Genomic DNA, 21,294 nt, shown 5'->3' with positions numbered 1-21,294 from the left:
AGAGGATGCTGGTGGGGGAGCACATGGGGGGCTACAGAAGGCTCAGGCACCCTGTCTCTCCCCCTATTTGAGTGTCACGGGGACACATGCACCAGGCTGTGCAGCTCCTGCAGGGCTGAAGGTTTTGCTCCCCGTCTCTGGCCTGCAGCAGCATCCCCGTGCGCAGCTCGTGTGCACTAGTGCTTGCTGCCCTGGGGGTGGGGCTGCACCAGGGGCAGAGAGAGATGTTAAAGGAAAGCAAGCACCTAGTGCCCGAGGCAGGGCCTGTCCTTGCAGGAACCAAGTGCCTGCCCTATGGTGCAGGCTCCCCCCATGCCTGGGGAAAAGGGACAACACTACGCACCTGCCCCCGGGGGGATGCAGTGAGCCAAATTTATTAAAGTTTGTGAAGTGCTTTGAGTCCACTGGATGGATGGACCGACTGACCGACCAGCGTATTCCTACACTTTGTTTCCTACCTTTCCTCTTATTCCAGAGTCTTTGGTGTGGGACCTTGTCAAAGGCTTTCTGAAAGCACAAATACACTATATAAACTGGATCACCCTTGTCCACCTTGTTGATACCCTCAAATATTCTAATAGCTTAGTGAGGCAGGATTTCCCTTTACAAAAACCATGTTGACTCTTCCCCAGCATATTGTGTTCATCTAGGTGTCTGATAATTCTGTTCTTTACTCTAGTTTCAGCCAATCTAACTGGTATTGAAGTTAGGCTCACTGGCCTGCAATTGCCAGGATTGCCTCTGGAGCCTTTAAAAAAAATTAGAGGGGTAGCCGTATTAGTCTGTATCCACAAAAACAATGAGGAGTCTGGTGGCACCTTAACAGATTTATTTGGGCATAAGCTTTCGTGGGTAAAAAACCCCACTTCTTCATTTCACTTCACTTCACTTCGAAGTGAGGTTTTTTACTCACAAAAGCTTATGCCCAAATAAATCTGTTAGTCTTTAAGGTGCCACCGGACTCCTCATTGTTTTTTTTTTTTAATTGACATTACATTAGCTACCCTCTAGTCACCTGGTACAGAGGTTAATTTAAGTAATAGGTTCCATACCACAGTTAGTAGTTCTGCAATTTAATATTTGAGATCCTTCAGAACTCTTGGGTGATACCATCTGGTGGTCCTGGTGACTTATTACAGTTTAATTAATCAATTTGTTCCCAAATCTCCTCAAGTGACAACTCAATCTGCTGAAGTTACTCAGATTCGTCATCTAAAAAGAATGGCTCAGGTGTGGGAATCTCCCTCACATTCTCTGCAATGAAGACTGATGCAAATAATTCATTTAGCTTCTTTGCAGTGGCCTTGTCTTCCTTGAGTGCTCCTTTAGCGCCTTGATTGTCTAGAGGCCCAACTGATTGCTTGACAGGCTTCCTGCTTCTGATTTACTTTAAAAAATTGCTGTTAATATTTGTCTTTTGCTATTTGCTCTTCAAATTCTTTTTGACGAGCTTAATTATATTTGTACACTTGACTCACCAGAGTATATGCGTCTTTCTTTTTTCTTCAGCAGGATCTGACTTCCAATTTTAAAAGGATGCCTTTTTGCCTTTAACAGCTTCTTTTACCCTGTTGTTAAGCCATGGTGGCATTTTTTGGTCCCCTTTCTTTCTTTTTCGATTTGGGGTATACATTTAGTGAGAGGTTCTATTATCATGTTTTTAAATAGTTTCCATGCAGTTTGCAGGCATTTCATTCTTGTGACTCTTGCTTTTCATTTCCATTTAACTAGCCTCCTCATTTTTGTGTAGTTCCCCTTTTTGAATTTAAATGCTAATGTGGTGGGTTTCTTTGGCATCCCCCCCCACACCAAGGATGTTAAATTTAATTACTTTATGGTTGCTATTACAAGCAGTTTAGCTGTATTCACTTCTTGGACCAGATCCTATGCTCCACTTAGGACTAAATCAAGAATTGCCTCTCCGCTTATGGGTTCCTGGACTAGCTGCTCTAAGAAGCAGTCATTAATGGTGTCTAGAAATTTCATCTCTGCATTCTGTCCTGAGGTGACATGTTCCCTGTCAATATGGAGATAGTTGAAGTCCCCCATTATTATTGGGGTTTCTGTTTTTGTAGCTTTTCTAATCTCCCTGAGCCTTTCCCAACCACCATCACCATCCTGGTCAGGTGGCTGGTAGTATTTCTACTGCTCTACTCTTATTATTCAAGCATGGAGTTTCTATCCAGAGAGCTTCGATGGTGCAGTTTGATTAATTTAAGATTTTTACTATATTTGATTATGGTTTCTTTCACATACAGTGCTACTCCCACCCCAACCTACCCTACTCTGTCATTCTTATATGTTACCCTCGTATTACCATATCCTATTGATTATCATGATTTCACCAAGTTTCTGTGATGCCTGTTATATCAATATCCTCATTTAATACCAAGCCCTCAAGTTCACCCATCTTAGTGTTTAGATTTCTAGCATTTGAATACAAGCACTTATAAAATTGGTCACAAGTTAGTTGTCGGCCTTCATATGATGTAATTGAATGGGACTCCTTTTTGTTTCACTGTTTCTCTTCAGTTCCCACCTGTAGATCAACTTCTATCCTCTCCTCTTTAATAGGCTATAGAATGTCCCCTTAAATAAATCTTCCCCATGGGATGTCTCTGTCTGGACCACATGCTCCTGGTCACCTGTAGGGTGACCAGATGTCCCGATTTTATAGGGACAGTCCTGATTTTGGGGTCTTTTTCTTATATAGGTTCCTATTACCCTCCCACCCCCGTCCCGATATTTCACATTTGCTGTCTGGTCACCCTAGTCACCTGTCAGCTTTCCCCCAGCCCTTAGTTTAAAAATTCCTCTACAACTTTTTATATTTTCCATGCCAGCAATCTGGTTCCACTTGATTTAGGTGGAGCCCATGCTTCCTGTATAGTTTCCCCCGTTCCTAATAACCTAAATCCCTCCTCTGAAGACCATCATTTCATCCACACACGGAGACCCCGCAGTTGTCTGTCTGTCTAGCTGGCCTTGCACCTGGAACTGGAAGCATTTCAGAGACGGCTACCACGGAGGAATTATTCTGTCAACCTAGTCGAGTCTACACTGGGGCATAGGTCGGCTTCACTACGTCTGCCAGGGATGTCAATTTTTCACACCCCTGAGTGACAGTTAGATGTAGACCAGGCCTAAAAAGCACCGAAGTCCCAGTCCCTCCTCCCTAAAACCAGCACAGCACAAAAGCGTGGAGTTACTAGCTCCTCTGAGCGGACCTCTGCAAAATGCAAATTATTGGCACCAGTCAGTTGCTCCAGCAAGGGAGCAGATGCACAAGCTTTCGGTGAAGCCACTTGAGGAAGCCCTCTTCATAGGCCCTCTGCCAAGGGCTTCAGGCCCAGACTTGCCTTCTCCGAGAATCTTTCCCCCCAGCAGAGCCGCTTGCTTTCCCCACCTTCATACCAACTGCTCTCCAAGCTGCATGGCAGAGGCACCACCCGAGGATGACCTCTGGGACGCCCCTTGCTCAGGGAGCACCAGGCTGTGGGCAGCTGGAGAGTCGTGGGTTCTTTCCACCCCTCACCTCAGAGGCACCCCTACTGCTTTCCCAGTAGCTGTAGGCTCCTGCCTAGCCTGCAGAAGGCGGGAGAGCAGTGGTAGTCCTCACCCAGCCCCTGCACTGAATGGATTGGCCACAGCAGTGCACGGGGAGGTTTCATAAGGAGGTGGTTTATGTGCAGGGGGCTGTGGGGAGTTCCTCTCACTTTCAGCCACCCTTTAAAAAAATACCTTCAAATCTGCTCCCCTCCCACCAGCAAGGACTTCCCAGCCATTCCCAGGAGACATCTCCTTTTGTGAGCTGATTGTTTCCCAGTGGAGGAAAACCCCTGCCCCTTCCTTCCTCCACTAGGCTCCCTACGTGTGCCAGTAAATCCACACCTCTCCTGCAGCAGGAACATCCTGTCCTTAGGCTTACGGAGGGGCAGCAATATGCCTTACTCTTTCCATCCCAATTAACCAGGGCAGAATTAGCCACCATGATAGGAACAGGAGCCTTTCTTCCTGGCTCTGCCCCAGGGACAGAGTTACCTCCCCAGCTGGAAGAGCTGCTGTAGCTCAGAAGTTCTGGGCTTGATGCAGGCATGACTGGGGGAGGTTCTAGCGCTGGCGTTCTGCAGGAGCTCAGACTAGATGACCATAAAGGTCCCTTCTGGCCTTAACATCTATAAATCATCATGCTTATAGCCCATGGACTGCAGGACCAGATCTCTGGGCCAGCCACTCAGCAACGGCCAGCCCAGAGAAGTTGTGTACACAGCCAGCCCTCGGTCCATGGATGACAGGGCTCTTACTGTTACAGACAAACTGGGGTGCTCATGAGGCTGTGAGCAGGAGGGTAGGAGCTGCCCTCTCACATTGCCTCACCTCTATAATGTCCAGTTCAGAAATACCCCTTCCTCAAATCGCACTGAGCGAAAAGGATCTTCTGGAGCGTTGTCCGGTGGGAGTTAACAGTGCTCTGCGACTGAATAATTGTAACCCTGACTAGCTCTCAATTGTTAAGTCGCTCAGCGGCCCCATCTGGGCAATAGGGATATTACTAACCTACCACTCGGGCTATGTCATGAATGCTTGGAAAACCCACTGCAATCCTTGGGGAAAGGTGCGACGTGTTCGGTAAATGGGGGTGTGGCTGGACAGAAGACTAAAAAAAGCCAATGATGGTTTTACAAGATCAAGAAGCGTGTCCAAAAACTATTATCCCCCCAGAACACTTTCCACTTCACCCTAACAGAGAAACTAGGGCTGGTGAGAGTGAATATTGTCCTTTTCGATCTGAGGGCTACTAGACAAAGGCAATGACACTGAGTCACTTAGTATATTCTGACTGGTTTCAGGAGACCTTTTCAACCTTTCCCCTGGCCACACGGTAGAATAAGCGCCCCCGGCCCAAGAAAGAAGGGGCCCAGGAGGAATTTGGGGTCATCAAGGAGACCTGAAATACGTGATTGAAAAGTGTCGAGTTGCACTGAGTTACTCAGACTCAGAAAAAGAGGTTTGACTTTGCAAATCAGGGTTTTTGCCTTTAGGGATGAGGGGGTCATTCATTCTGCTGGCTGCAGCTTCTAGCGTTAAAAGAAAAAAAAAAACGACCATTTTTGATTTTGAGGCCACCAAGCTTGTTTTGAAGTTACCTGATTGTACAGGAAAAAGAGAAACTGAATGGACATAATTCAGAAACCTCTGATGAGGTGATTTAAATTCCATTTCCTCCTGAATTCTATTAAGCATTTGGGTCTTGTCTGCACTGCTGTCTTTATGGTAAAGCATAGCTGGCTGAGGGGAAGATAGATGGGTTTGATCATTTTAAAAAATGGCTCATCGGGTTTGTTTGGTTGTTATTGGCTGTAACTTACACCCCCGTTGCTACATGCCATTAGACAATGTTGGGGCGTTTTCTAAAGGTCTGAAACAGCCCAAGTGAATTCTCCGCTCGCTCTCTCAGGTGACGCGGGACTTCATGCTTGTACCTGGGTGTTTTATTAATGTCGCTATTTTCAAACATCAACATGAAGGTGCAACACGTTAGCTCACAGCCTCCGTCCTCCACCCATGAAGTTTGTTGGGATCACTGAGCAAGGGAGCCTGGGGCAGGCGCCTGCTGTACCCGGAGGCTGTAGGAGAGAGGGATTCTCCAGTAGCATTTATAAGCTCTGCAGGGTAAATGCACAGGGACCTTGACCCAGGAGACTTTATGCCTTGTTTTCTCAGGTACCTGGGTGCCCTTATTACGGCCCCGTCTCTAGTCTGTGAGAGCTGCCGTCTTGGGCTTCCTCCACTAGGTGTCACTGCAGACCCACCCACTCCCAGCCCTTGGCGGCTGCTGGCTGAGGAGCTGCAATCACTGCAATGCTGTAGCCAGCTCTATCCCCCCTCCTCATCCACACCCCAGCTGTCCCAAAGCATCCCCTGGCAGCCGCTAGCGCCCAGTAAAGCTGCCAGGCGATTTCCCTCCCCCACCTCCATCAGCGGGCAGCACCCGAGCCACTGTGGAGCTGTGGGAGGCAGTCCTTGCTCCCAGCCCAGCCCCACTCCTAACCCTACCTAGATGGCTTGGAGAGGGAGCGATGGGGCCACGAAGGCCACGTGGCGCCCCCGAGTGGGAATGCTGAGCACGTCCTGGAGCTGTGGTTCCCAGCCACAGGCACTGCCAGCTGCTGGGATGTTCGCTTGGTCCCCACAGGGCTCCAGGCTGACCCCTCCGCACTGGAGTGGCCCATTGCAAGAGCAGCTCCATGTCTGTGGTGGGTGAAAGCACAAACCATTGGTGGGCACAGCTGGCGTCGGCCGGGTAAAGGGCGAGAGTTGCCCCAGAAGTGTGGGAGCTGCTGCACTCAGCAAAGGGAGCAGACGACGTGGCCGACCCAGACTTTAATGTGCAGCCGAGTTGCAAAAGGGCGATGGGATTTCCTTTAGTCAGACGTGCTGCTATCACAGCGCAGCCACCATGTGCCAGGAGCTGAGCAGATGGGGGAAGGGCTGCGGCCTCCCAGCTTGCACTGGGCAGCAACGGGCTGGAAACGGATGGGTCCAAGGCCTTGTGAGAGCCTGGCCTTCAAATACGAATTGGGAGCAGGGCTGAGGAGGCTGCCAGCTGCCTCCTCGCATGCCTGCCCTTGGCGGTCCTGCAGCGGCACAGGGCACGTTTCACAGAGCTGGATGTGGCGCTTTCCCCAAAGGGAATTGCTTCATGGCAGGAGGCAGGTTTAAAACCAGAAGTTGCCCAGTGAACACTTGTCACAAATCACAATAGACTTGGTCTTGTGAGCTGTTCCTTTCGTGCAGCATGGCAAGGGGCGGCTGGAATTTAGGCAGACATCCACGGCACCTTGCTGAGGTGAGAGATGGGACGGGAAGGAAGCAAACAGCTGGGAGCATGGAGAGGGTAAGTTGAGCAGGTGAATCGGGGCCAGTCAGAAGCTCCCTGCATGCAAGGAGTCAGAAATGGCTTCTCCAAGCATCAGCCTCTGGTTCCGGGCTGTAGTGCTGTTCCATGGCCCAGTCCAGGTGAGCACAGGTGTGCATGGCCCGGGCTCTACTGCTCATGTCTGGGCAGGAGGCTGCTGTTAGGTGAGCCCAGCCCCAGGTCCTTCCAGCAGAGGATCTCAGTGCTTCACAGACATTAACTGACTAAACTCCTGTGGGAATTATCCCCATTTTACAGCTGGGAAAACTGAGGGACAGAAAGGTGAAGTGACTTGCCTCAAGGGGACATGGGGGATAGTCTGAGAGAGAGCTGGGAATGCAGCCCAGATCCTGCACTTTAGCCGCGGATAATGCTGGGGTTGTGTGTGGCACCTCAACATGTCAGCCCTAAAAGAGGCCCTGGAAGGCAAAGCAGCGACACTGTAGGGACAGCAGCGCAGGCCTGTGCCATGTCTCTTAGCACGTGCAGGCTGACTGCAATCTCTATAGATAAGGCTCCCTTCCCACTTGCCCCAGAAATTCAGCCTCCACTGGGGTGGAGCACGCAGCTGCTTGTAACACAGCGCACAGCAACACCAGGCAGTGGCGGTACCACACAAACACACAGTGGGAACTGCCAGGGGGATTTTTGAGCAACACCATATCATTACCCAGCCAGGACTTAGCCACCCCTGCGCCAGCCGGGCCTTTACGGGCAGATTTCTGCTCCCAAGAAAAGCTCAGCCTTGGTTCTGAGGGGTCCGTCTGTATTTATTTTAATGCCTGAGTGCAGCAAAAGCACCATCTGGAGGCTGTTTAGAAGTTTCCTATAGCAGGAGCCTTTGCCCATCCTGTCGATCACCCAGGGCCCCGGGCAAGGCATTCCCTACAGCACATTTTCCAGTGCTTTGCAGAGCCTCATTTTAAATTTTCTCGAGCAGCGGGGTAACAGGGAGATGGGGACGAGAGATGGAAATCAGGGTAGAAGCTTGATGCATTGTATGGGACGTGGGGCTGGGCACAGACGAGGGGAGAGGTTAAGTCCATATGTCAAGCATATGCGTAAGAAACAGCCACGAACAAGGTAAGAGGGCTGCCCCCAGAGGAGCACGCCAGCAGCTCGGCTTCAATGGAAATTTGTTTTCTGCAGCTATTTCTCTTTTGCCAGGGCTACAGCCCTGAACTCCAGCTCCCTAGACAGCTGTGCCAGAGGCTAGTAGAAATGCCCGTGCAGGCAGCTTAGTCCGTGTACATTGTTCTGCACCGGGGAGGGGCCCACAGCCAACTCTCCCCTGCAGAGGGAATGGACGTCGTGGTATTTGCATTTGCCCCCGAGAGGCAGGTCACAGCCCAGGGGAGCAGGATGTTAATTCACCCTGGAAGTCGATAGGATGTGACCTCTCCAACATGCGGGTGGGAGGGTCCTACTGCTGCCAGCTGTGACACTGGGGTGAAGAGTAGGGTGTCAGTCATCCCCCAATTGTGTAACTTGTCATTGAGGTGAAAACCAACAGGACGGGAGGTGGAACGGTGATTCCTCCATCTTCCACAGACCCCTCCTCCCTTGATGGACCATCACCTTTACGTGCCATTTGTTCACTCCAGCTGCCTCTTGCAGCTGGCTGGCTCCGGGCTCACTAGAGGATACTCTAGGGAAAAGCAGCCAGCGGCGTATCCCATGAAGAGTACTGGCGACTGTGGCAGCTAAAGCCCGCAGTGCATCTGCAGCAGAGAGGGGAGAATGCCTACCAGGGTGACAGTGGTTCAGCCCTGGCTCGGAGGAGCTGCTGCTTAGGGGAGATGGCGCTCTGCGGCTCATTCAGTCCCTGTCTACACGGCCCTCGTCACTGCAGTATCCGAGCACATCACAAACGCAGGGACAGGCAGATGGGGAATGAGGCATGGGGAGGTTAAATGACTAGCCCAAAGTCAGAGGCAGCCTGTGGAGAGCGAGGAATTGAACTCATGTCTGCTGCCTCCCAGGCCAGCATCTTATCCACAAGACCATCCTCCCTCTGCTGAGATTGCCATGATAAGGAGGCAGGCGGTGTCTAGTGTGATGGTTTTGGGGACATGGATCCTCTTCCACTAGGAACCGGACTGAGAACCAAGTTGTTTCACACAGGCCAGACAGCCACAGAATGGTAAACCCACAGAGTGTTCTCAAATCCCCCTTAAATGATCAGCGCTCATTTCCCCAATGCCCCCAGCCCGGCTCTAAAGATCAGCGCGGTACCTTGTGTGCAAACCAAAGCTCTCCCCACCCTCTCAGCTCACGGTACAAAGCCAGCAGGAGGAAGAGGCTGATTGGTCAGAGAGCAGGCGTTTCTGCTGATGTACCAACACCTCATGGAGCTAACAGCAATGGTGGAAGCAATACAGCCAGGCCCATCATGAGGTTTGGGCTTCAGCTACAGATCTTTAAACAAAAGTATTTTCTCTCTTTTTCCTCTACTCTCCCTGCTGCTTTTAAGTTCACCACGGCATCAGCATCACCCTTTGATCCATGCACATCCTGCTATTGTGCAGGGAGGCGAGGGTTAAACTGCACAGCTCTACGCCCTCCACAGCAGGCACCCTTGTGGTCTGAACACGACCATGTGCATGATGCAAGTCAAGGTCATTTCTTGCACAAAGCCTCCCTCACAGGGTCTTGCTCCACAGAAAGAATTGTGGGTTATCAAAGCCCCCCTCTGACAGCAGAGATGTATTGGTCCAGTACATTAAGAATGTGCCTACGGCCTGTTTGCTCAGAAGGGGAGAAATTAACCTCAGCCAGTTTCCCCTCCTGCCTGTGCAAAGCTAAAGCCAGAAAACTGACATCTCATCCTGCCTACTACACACAGTTACCAAGAGTAACAGGAGCTGTGACTAGCTGCTGCAGACTCCCTGCCTAAGCACCAATAGCAGCCCCATAGGCTGGAGAAAGACTGAGTTTGTAGATCCTCCAGGGCTGCAGCAGATCAAAACTGAAACAGTCTGTCAATGTCCCAGGCTACTTGAGACCCTGCCCAAACAAGCAGAACTTGCTGGGCCATGTTGATATAGCCACAGCAAGGGGCGTGTAGGCCCTGCCCCGAGAACTGCCCCGTTCTGTATCTAAGCAAGAGGGGAAAATGTCCCCTGTCTCGGTGAGCCTGGTGCTAGGGCTGGTCAGTCTGGAGCCTACCCAGGCCTTTATACCCCCACGCTTCATGCCCCCAGGTCCCTCCCTTATGGGAGCAGATGTTCCATAGCAAATCAACATCTAACAATTTAGGGCAAGAAGTAAATACGGTGTCGATTCTAACCTATCGGGCAGAACGTAATGATTTTATTGGACAATAGAGGTAGCCCTCCCATGCCTTAGAGGAAGTGCCGTGAGCTATCGGGGTCCTGGATTCCTGTCTCATCTGCCAGAGTGGCTGAGCTGATGCCCCCCGCAATGGTGAGATGGCAGAAGCCCATCACCCCCGCAGTCGATAATACCCTGGGGGGATGGGGGGGATTGGAAACACCCAGCAGGTCTGAGCTCTAGTCTCATTTGGTTTAGTGCCTTCTAGACAGCAGGGACCCCCCAGGTTTCCCAGAGGCACTCCGCTTCGCAGTCCTGGAGCCAGCAGCCTAACCTGCTCCTGGGGCACCATGTGATTCAGAGAAGTACCTCACAGCATCCCCTCGGCCCTGGGAGCTCACTAGATTTACTGCACTGGTAGGAAAAGCAGCTAGGAACCCGAAGGGCTTCTTGCCATCAGAAGCCTGCATCTCCGCAGCAGGGTTTTCCCTTTGCAGCCTTGAGTTCTGGGCAAGCAGCACCCTGGTCATGGGGAATGTGATCAGTGTTAGAGGGCCTTTGTCATAAGAACAGCCATACTGGGTCAGACCAATGGTCCATCTAGCCCAGTATCCTGTCCCCAATGGTGGCCAATGCCAGATGCTTCAGAGGGAATGAACATTGTTGAGTGATCCATCCTGTCATCCAGTTCCAGCTTCTGGAAGTTGGAGCTTTAGTGACACCCAGAGCATGGGGTTGCATCCCTGACCACTTTGGCTAATAGCCATTGATGGACCTGTCCTCCATGAACTTATCTAATTCTTTTTCTGAACCCAGTTAATACTTTTGGCCTTCACAAAATCCCCTGGCAATGAGTTCCACAGGTTGACTGTGCGTTGAGTGAAGAAGTACTTCCTGATGTTTGTTTCAAACCTGCTATTAATGGCATTGGGTGACCCCTGGTTCTTGAGAAGGGGTAAATAACACTTCTTTATTCACTTTCTCCACACCAGTCATGATTTTATAGACCTCTATCCCCTTTAGTCGTTCTTTTTCCTAAGCTGAACAGTCCCTGTCTTTTTAGTCTCTCCTCATATGGAAGTAGTTCCTGTCCCCTAATCATTTTTGTTGCCCTTTTTTATATCTTTTCCGAGATGGGGTGACCAGAACTGCATGTAGTTTTCAAGGTGTGAATGTACCAGGGATTTATATAGTGGCACTGTGATATTTTGTGTGTTATTATCCATCCCTTTCCTAATGGTTGCTAACATTGTTAGCTATTTTGACTGCCACTGCACATTGAGTGGATGTTTTCAGAGAACTATCCATGATGTCTTTCTTGAGTTGTAACTGCTAATTTAGACCCCATCATTGTGTACGTATAGTTTTCCAACATGCATTACTTTGCATTTACCAACATTGAATTTAATTCTCCATTTTTGTTGCCCAGTTCCCCACTTTTGCAAGATCCCTTCGTAGCTCTTCACAGTCAGCTTTGGACTTAACTATCTTGAGTAATTCTGTATCTTCTGCAAACGTTGCCCCTCACTGTTCACTCACACTTCCAGATCATTTATGAATACGTTGAACAGGATAGGTCCCAGAACAGCTCAGTGGGGGACCCTGCTCTTTACCTCTCCCCATTGTGAGAGGGTCAGCCCTCTGGTCTTTGGTCTGCTGCATCTACTGGCCAGCAGACAGGCTGACTGAGCATTCCAGCTCAGCCGCCCCGCTGGGAAGGCTAGACCATGAAATCAGCACCAGACACACGAGATCTGGGGCTTTGCTTCCACTGAAACAAGTCAGAATTTCACAACTTCCTAACCAAGTTCTCTCCTTAACGCCCAACGCTGAGCTAGCCGGTCTGCCAACTCACTGAGCCTCAACGTGGGCCAAACGCGGAGGCTTTAGAGGGGTCAGGCTCAAGCATGAAGCCGTACACCCAGTCCCACAAAATACACAAATGGCCCAGTCCTTGGCTTTGGCTAATGAGCACTCAATGCAGCAAGGAGGGGGTCACAAAGGGGCCTTCATGCTCACTGGTCATGGGGTGTCTGGGCACTGGTCCAGTCCCTGGTGTAAATCAGAACAGCCCAATTCATACATTAGGGACGAGATTTTCAAAGGCACAAAGGGCATTTTGGTGCACAGTTCCCACTTTAGGTCAATGGGAATCAGGTCCCCAACTCCCCTTTGTGCCTCTGCAAACCTCCCTGAAGGCTTTTCCTTAGGAAGCAATCGTTGTAATCGTCAGGGGGTGCTGTGTGATCACAACAGGGAGGGGCACCACTGTGCCCATGGGAGGAGGAGCATGAGAACAGCTGCTCCCATTCACTGCAAAGCTCTTTGCTGTATCTGGAGCATAAATGGCCACATGCAGAACAGAAGCTGGTTTGCTCGTTACTTACCGGATGTTTTTGGTGTCTGACAGAGGCAGAAGTAATTAATGCCAGGAGCCGGAATGATGCTTTTCTTGCCCATGAACAGCTCCAGGGAAAGTAGTAAGTGAAGTTCATATGAACGGAAAGCATCCGTCTATTAGACTGCAGCACCTTAAAAAACAAGGCAAAACAGGCTGCTTTGACAGATGTCTCAAAAACCAAGAGTGAATTGAAAGTGCTCCAGCAGCTTCCTTTCCCGCTCAGCTCTGCCAAATGGAGTCTGCAGCAGGGCTGGGTTCGGACCACGTTCTGTAAGGCCATTTATTTTTATGCTAGGTGCATAACCCGGAAGAGGCGACACTTCAGTTATCACAAGCGAGAGGCATCCCACACATTAGCAGGAAACTAGCTCCAGAGGCTTGGATCTGTGTCAATTCCAATGCACCCTGCATGCTGTAAGTGTGGCAATGGCACATGGTGTCATCTGGAAAGCGAGACGGCTGCTCCCAGCCACTCCACCGCAATTGGAGTAGGAGGATTCTTCGGCACCTCACTTGCCCCAGCACACTCGAAAGCTCTGATGTTATTTAGTGCTCCCGCTTTGAATGAGAAACCACAATGTGTGGAGCAGAACAAACCCTACCGTTTGTGAAAACTAAATCCTACAAATGGGGAAGGTAAAGGACAAGGTTCCTTTACAGTCACTTGGGATCCAGTCCCTCCTTTGTGTTCATTTCTTTCCCACTCACTGGATCGTGCTGGAAGATACTGACCTACAGGGCCTGCATCTTGTCTGTTTAAAACATTCTAAGCCAAATTCAGTCCTGGTGTAAATCCACAGACTCAACTGGAGTTACCCCCGGGCTGAACTTGGCCTATTTTCAACGACCTAAAGCAGGGTTTGTAAAAGCAGAGACGAGAACTCTGTGCACCCATAAGCAATGCCCAGTCCTTTCTGGTGTGTTCCACAGCTCAGAGAAGAGTGTGGCCACGACAGAGCAGAGGGCGTAAGATTTGCCAAAAAGAAGAGGTAAGGCAATGGTTAAACTGAAGTTAGGAAGAAAACTGTTTAGCATATTACTAAGCTTCTAATCCACGGCTTTACACATTTCTCAGCGAGTTATACCGAACCAACAGGAAAGAAAAATCAGTGTCACATCAGCTTATTAAGATGCAGCCCGGCCGGCAGGTATTGGGAAGGAGGCAGAAAACAATTTCTTTGTTCTGTGGATCAGTGATGGATTGTGGAGAGCAGGATTATTACAACTTCTTCTGAGTAGCTCAATGCAAAGGCAGCTCAGTAACACCCAGTCACAGTTTGGGCAGCAGCGCTCCTTGTAGGCACTGTCCTTAGAGATCCTCCTGATAAAGGCCAGATTCATGCGGCAGAGAAGCTCCAGGCTTTGTATCCAAGCTAATTGGGAAAATGAATTAATGAATGTAGGAACCACATGAGGGCAAAATTAGCTTCTTTGTTGCAGGAAATTGTAATCAATTTCCGACTGTGTCAGAGAAATCCAAATGAAAAGAACGTCATGAAGTGAATTTGCTGAATCAGATCATCCCTAAACACGAAACAAACCTGCACACCGATATTTTTATCCTGCAGTTGGAGTTTTTTCATGTTACTCTTGTCACTGACAGTTTGAAAACCTCGACTCTATAAACAGTGTTTGCCTGAGCTGGTGAGATGTATCACACCATTAATTGCACTTTCATTTATAGAGCTTTTCATCTGTCAGAATCCCAAAGTGCTAAAGAAACTTAAAACGGATGCACAGACTATATCTAGGGATTACTTCACCCACGTCTTGGGTGGAGCTCTGCAGAGGTTTTACAGCTCACAGCAACACTTTAGGGCAGAAAATGGAGAATATCTATATTAGAAATCACAAGGAGAACGTTCACTAGGACGAATGCAATTACCCAGATCAGAGCGTTAATCCCGGGATCATTCTTGTGGGAAGTGCTACGGGATCGTTAATGACCAAAAGAGATTAGGACATCACTGAAAGATGGCACCACTCAGTAGCGCAGCACCACCTGTCATCACCATGGACCACTGGGAAAAGCATCCCCTTGTGAATCACCAACAGCATCATGCAGCATTAGGCTGTAAGGGACACTGATTCATATGTGCGAGGAGATTCATTATGAGGCAAACACTACGGTGACGTCTCCCATCTAGGCACTGAACAGGCCCAACTGCACTTATCTTATGAGTTCTGACAACATTCACACACTGAGCTGGCAGTGCCGCAGACCAGTCGACTATCAGGTTATTCTCACAAACACTTTTGCAACGGCTCAGTGATGCAGTTCTCTGGAAACCAGATCTGATGCTTCGACAGGAAACACATCCACACTTCAGAGGAGTTCTCTGGCTAGACAATACCGGCTGGCACGCCGTGGATACAAACAGGCTGCAATTAGGGATTCCGGACTGGGACCGTGTCTAGTCCTGTGTCACCATTTTGCTTCTTTGAGCTCTCCCTGTGGCCTCCTCAGTAGTACTTTCTTCAGAGCCGACTCGCTCCCATCTCATGACTCTCAGCCACGCTGCCACCCACTGTATGGCTCAGGCAGGAGAAGGTTTAGTATTCTCTTTGAAAGCATCATCCCAGAATAGACTAGCTACAGCAGATTTGGTAAACAAATTAGGCTTTGAACAACAAGTAGGCCACTACAGGACACACACCAGAGCCCAGACATTTAACCCTAACCGCAATGCTCACGGGAAGAGCTGGTGAAACGATATCTTAGTTACAAAAAAATTAGTTACTATTTAATGTCCCAATTCAGCAAAGGATTTAAGCACCTACGTAAATCCACCCCTCATCAGCACAGCACTTGAGGACGTTTCATTTGAAGCACATGCTTTGCTGAATAGGGTTGGATTGCTGAGGCAGGGCCTATGGCATTAAGAATGATTCTAGTGGCCGTGGTTGGCGTGACGTTATCAGGTTAAATAAGACCACGTAGATCATAGTTGCGACCACTGTCATATAATTGCAACAAATCTTGTACAAAGTGTGGCATGTAAGATGTCTATGGAAAGGTTATGATTTGCTGAATAGGATTATGCAATTTGTATGCAAGTATCATTTTTGTATCCGAAGTTATGAATATTGACCACGGACCTTTATTTCAAATGTGTTTGCTCATGTGGTAACACCCACAAGGTACTTAGCCAACACACTGTGAAGGAACTCTTCAAGTTGAATGGCCCATCAAGGAACACTTAACTCACAATGGACCGTGGGAGATTCATAGATTCATAGATTCTAGGACTGGAAGGGACCTCGAGAGGTCATCGAGTCCAGTCCCCTGCCCACATGGCAGGACCAAATACTGTCTCTACTCTTAATTGACTTTCCTGTGAACTTCTAACTAGAGTATGGGTAATGGCCTCTGCTATGACTAAGCGAAGCAGGCATGGACATGTGACTTGCCCATGTGACTCCATCTTAGTTACTGTACTTTTCCACAGTAAGAACAATGGGTTTCCCTTCACTTGACAGAAGCTGTAAAAGGCCCTGGAAACATCTCCATTTTGCCTCTTTCTTGCTCAAACCTCTGGACTATGAACTTACACTAATGGGAGCATCCTAACCAAGTGACTGAGGACCTTCCAATGATTTGGGAGCAACCAGAGACTTATCAAGCCAGCAGTTTATTCCATCACTGCTACAAGCCTGATCTAAGAACTTTGCAATTGTTGTATGTATTTGATTCCTTTAACCAATTTTAACTCTCACCTTTCTTTCTTTCTTTTTATAAATAAACCTTTAGATTTTAGATAGTAGAGGAATGGCAAGAGAAAGATGTGAGTTGTATATTGACCTGGGTGTGTGGCTGGTCCTTTGGGATCAGAAGAACCCTTTGGTTAATGAAATTGCTTTTAAATAACCACTTATCATTAAGTCTAGTGTTTTTGGTGGCGATACAAGAACTGGCATACCTAAGGAGACTGCTTTTCTGACTTCTTGTTAGCCAGTGTGGTGAAACAGAAATTTACGTTTGTTGCTGGTCTGGTACATTTTATGGGGGAATAACCACCAGTTTTGGGGTGTGTCTGCCCTATTTCTCAGCAATTTGTCCTGAATTTGGTATTCTCAGCTGTGACCCACTGAGGCACAGTGATACCTGGCCTTCTCAGAGCGTGTATATTCTCTCCTCAAAATGGAGCCGTTCTTGGGTAACCTGCCTGCCCCCTCTCTCTGATACCAAGACAGGCTAAAGAGAAGAGAAGGTAGCAACGGGCTTGGGAATGTCTGGTGGTAGGAGAGGAGGGGCCTTAAAATCCCCAGAGACAAACAGGGTGTGAGTTCTTACTCAGCACAGTTTAAGAGCAATTTACTCTCAGTCAAGCCAATCCACGGACAACAAACCTGCAGCTGCTATGTCACCCTTCAGTGAAACCACCTCAATTCATTACAAATCCACCCTTCAGCAGCCGACGTTCAAATACTGTTATTTTAGAGGACTTGTCTGTGAAATGGGACCCTGTCAGGTGACCAACGCTCCATGAAACAATTAGAAGTTGTCAAATGAAGGCCCTGGCTTCCCTAAAACCACCTGGGCTTTGTGAGGGCAATTTCCTCCTTGAATAATCATGCTTCCATTTTTGTGCCTTCTCCCCAATCCCAAATTGCAGACACAAATGTGAAACTGTGCCTGCAGATCAGGTAATCAGAAATCTACTTGTATTTGCTGTCACAATTCAACAAACCAAACATTGCACCTGCAAAATTTGTTGGCTGGGTTGAACCCAGGGCCAGGGGGGCAGGAGGAGAATCAATCTCTACAGATAAAACTAAACGGCAAATAAAATCACAGCCGAGTCCGGCTTCCAACTGCTGAAAGCTCCAGTGTTTCTAGATTACAACCAGATGTTACATATTGTTCAGCCACTGGCAACATCACAGGGTTTAATCCTGTTGTGTGACCCAGACAGTGCTCCCACAGCCCTGGATTCACACAGGCAAATCATACTGAGAGGTTACTGAGGCTGAGACAAACCACCAGGAGGAGGCAAAACACAAGGGCTAGAATGTAATCAAAGATTCGAATCCCTGTAACTAATTACAGGGACGAGCAAATCACTAACCCGTTGTTCAAAGGGTCTAAAACACAATACAGAAGAGTAATTTGAAAAGAAACAAGCTGACTGTCGGCTGGATCATGTAGGGCATGACCCTCAGTCCATTTAAAACACACGTTATAACCAGGTTTCACAGTGGCAGCCGTGTTAGTCTGTATCAGCAAAAACAACAAGGAGTCCTTGTGGCACCTTAGAGACTAACAAATGTATTTGGGCATCAGCTTTCGTGGGCTAGAACCCACTTCATCAGATGCATGCAGTGGAAAATACTGCAGGCAGGTATAAATATACAGCACATAAAAAGATGGGCGTTACCTTACCAAGTAGGGGGGTCAGTGCTAACGAGACAATTCAGCTAAAGTGGAAGTGGGCTATTCTCAACAGTAGAATACCAAGGGAGGAAAAATCACTTTTGTAGCGGTAATGAGGGCAATGTAATCAGGGTGGCGCATTTCAAACAGTTGGCAGGAAGGTGTGAGTAACAGTATGGGGAAATTAGGTTTTGTAGTGACCCATCCACTCCCAGTCTTTATTCAGGCCTAATTTGATGGTGTCCAGTTTGCAAATTAATTCCAGTTCTGCAGTTTCTCGTTGGAGTCTGTTTTTGAAGTTTTTGTTGTTGAAGAATTGCCACTTTTAAGTCTGTTATTGTGTGTCAAGGGAGACTGAAGTGTTCTCCGACTGGTTTTTGAATGTTATAATTCTTGATGTCTGATTTGTGTCCATTTATTCTTTTGCGTAGCGACTGTCCGGTTTGGCCAGTGTACATGGCAGAGGGGTATTGCTGGCACATGATGGCATACACCACATTGGTAGATGTGCAGGTGAACGAGCCCCTGATGGCGTTTCCTCCCTTGGTATTCTACTGTTGAGAATAGCCCACTTCCACTTGAATTGAATTGTCTCGTTAGCACTGACCCTCCACTTGGTAAGGCAACTCCCATCTTTTCATGTACTATGTACAGATACCTGCTACTGTATTTTCCACTCCATGCATCTGATGAAGTGGGTTCTAGCCCACGAAAGCTTACGCCCAAATACATTTGTTAGTCTCTAAGGTGCCACAAGGACTCCTCGATGTTATAACCAGAGACTTTTATATTGGCTGTGAGACAAGTGTGATTACTTTAAACACTTGTTTGGTTAATTTAAGTGTGGTTATTAATTAAAACACCAAGGGGATGGATAGCTCAGTGGTTTGAGCATTGGCCTGCCAAACCCAGGGTTGTGAGTTCAATCCTTGAGGGGGCCATTTAGGGATCGGGGGCAAAAAAAGGCAAAGGACGTACCTTACTACAGCTTTGAAAGTCCCTGCATTCAAATGGATCCTCCACACCCAGTGCTAGCTTATGTCTCCAGACCGCAGGACCTGCCAGGAAATATCAGTTGGATGGCAACTTCCCCTGTGAGGCAATTCACACTCCTCCTGTGGAGATCATGCTAACAGGTATCCGTCAACAAATGTTTTAATATTCTGTGGGAGATGTTTAACTCAGGAATTACAACCAACCCCTCTTGTTTGGATTGCAGCAGGTCTACTTAGATGGACATGAAACAGTTGGATTTTTCAAATGTCAGATGCTTACTTTAAAGGAGGGACTGACACACAAGATAGATAAGGTGGGACAATGAAAACCCAAGGCAACGGCGTGGGGGGGCTGAATTCTCCTGTGCAATCAGGACAGCAGCGTTTGCTTGGTTTTCAATGCAGTTTATTTGCTCAGAGCAGGAGAGTGCCACTCACAAGCAGCAGCAAGACTGACTCAGACGGATTGGGGTCAGGCACACAAAGGGAAAGTGACTGTGGATCAGGACCGTGGACAGCTCCTTCTCCATCCCTTCTTCACACCAAAATCACCTCTATCATAAAATGTTAAAGGGTCCACAACATGTCGTACTTGTGTGACACGGAGCCCCACTGGTGGGTCACTACTCCCTCAGCAACTCATCAGACCTGACAAACTCACTATACCTAACACATTGCTGCCATGGTAGCATGGTATTTAGCTATAAAGAATGTTATATAAGGTATCAACTGAAAACGTATATCATAATGGTCATAATAATCATTGTGGGGTGTTTGTGTGGATAACAATGAAAAAGTTGTAGGTATACACTGAAAACATGCTCAATCCATGAAACAAGGCAGAGCTGGCAAACAAGTTTGTCTGAGACAAAGGAAAGTTGAGTGGCTTGTCGGCCTGTATCTCGAATGTAAATGGAGCAGGCTGAACCAAAACAATGAGAATATTTGCACATTGAGGCAAAAGGTGAAGCTGACTGATAGAAGAATTAGAACAACATGGGAAAGACAGCATCGTCCCCACCCTGAAGACCAATCAGTGGGGGAGAGGAACGTTGTCTGGGGTCACACTCCCAAGGGTTACTGGACTATCAGAAGAGGGGAAAAGACATCGTAGTTAGCCATCTCTGAGGGAACAGAGAGATCAACACTCTTTGCATCCATGAGAGCTGGATTCCGGCCCAAGGGGTGGGTGGCTTGTGGTGCTGAGAGGAGGCGTTAGGAGAGAAAACTACCTTAGACAAGGATTGTAGCCTAAGTTGTAGTCACTAGAAAGGCTATTATACTTTTGTTTTATTTGTAACCATTTTCTGTTTCTATTATCCTTGCTTCTCGGCTCTCTATGAGCTGAGGGGTGAAAACATTATCACTTAAATCTCTGTTCTTCATCAATAAACTTATCCTTATTGTAGTAGAAATTCATCTCAGAGCTGTTATACTAAGAAAGGGGTTCATCCTCAGCTGATCTAACAGGTTGATGTGTGCACTGTCTCATTGGAGACAGCAGACTTGGTAACTTCTGCAAGTATACAGTGACGGGGCTGGACACTGCAGAGGAATGCTCTTCAAGGGGGGCTGAAAGTTGGGGGGCACCTAATGTTAACCTGCCAGGCAAGGCTAGGACTGGCAGAGGCTTGAGGAGAGCATTTGAGTGGCTGAAAGGCCGGTGTTGCACTGAGCTGATGCCAAGACTCTCCCGCTGCAGGCAGGGTGTTAAACAAGGACACGCACAGGCATTGGTGCTCCACAAAAGCATCACAATTTGTACGTGGACTCCAATACGTAGAGGCCTTCCAACAATTCAAAGAGTTATTTTAGTTGTTACCAATGAACTCTTGAGTTAAAGAGACCCATCACATGCTAAATAACACAAAACAAGGTCTCAGAGCTGCAGCCGTGTTAGTCTGTATCTGCAAAAAGAACAGGAGTACTTGTGGCACCTTAGAGACTAACACATTTATTAGAGCATAAGCTTTCGTGGGCTACAGCCCATTTCTTCGGATGCATAACGAAGAAGTGGGCTGTAGCCCACGAAAGCTTATGCTCTAATAAATTTGTTAGTCTCTAAGGTGCCACAAATCCTCCTGTTCTTTTTACAAAACAAGGTCTGCGCTCTAGGAAGCTACAGACACAAAGCCAGGTTTGGTAAAACAAAAGCAGATCCCTGACTGAAGTCACAAGAGCAAATGAGTTTGTTCACATTTGTCCATGCCACCAAAACTAACAGTTTTGGCTGATTTCTGCATCAGTGGCAGCCTCTGCGCAAGAGAGAATTGGGAGTAGAACAGCAGGGGGCTGCAGGTCAGGATTGAGGGGCAGAACTCTGTGCGTGTGG

At 48.1% G+C, this 21,294-nt stretch overlaps 1 protein-coding gene across 1 annotated transcript in view; it reads right to left on the bottom strand.

Annotated features, from left to right (window-relative positions):
* The window catches only part of CHMP6 (charged multivesicular body protein 6), a 31,844-nt gene that overhangs the window by 8,120 nt on the left and 2,430 nt on the right, over nucleotides 1-21,294 (bottom strand). The window lies entirely within an intron of this gene.

This window comes from Terrapene carolina, unplaced genomic scaffold (assembly GCF_002925995.2).
Source record: "Terrapene carolina triunguis isolate 2854851 unplaced genomic scaffold, T_m_triunguis-2.0 Scaffold192, whole genome shotgun sequence".
Taxonomy (NCBI): domain Eukaryota; kingdom Metazoa; phylum Chordata; order Testudines; family Emydidae; genus Terrapene; species Terrapene triunguis.
The sequence above is the reverse complement of the archived record's forward strand: the minus strand, read 5'-3'. Positions and strand labels throughout refer to the sequence as shown.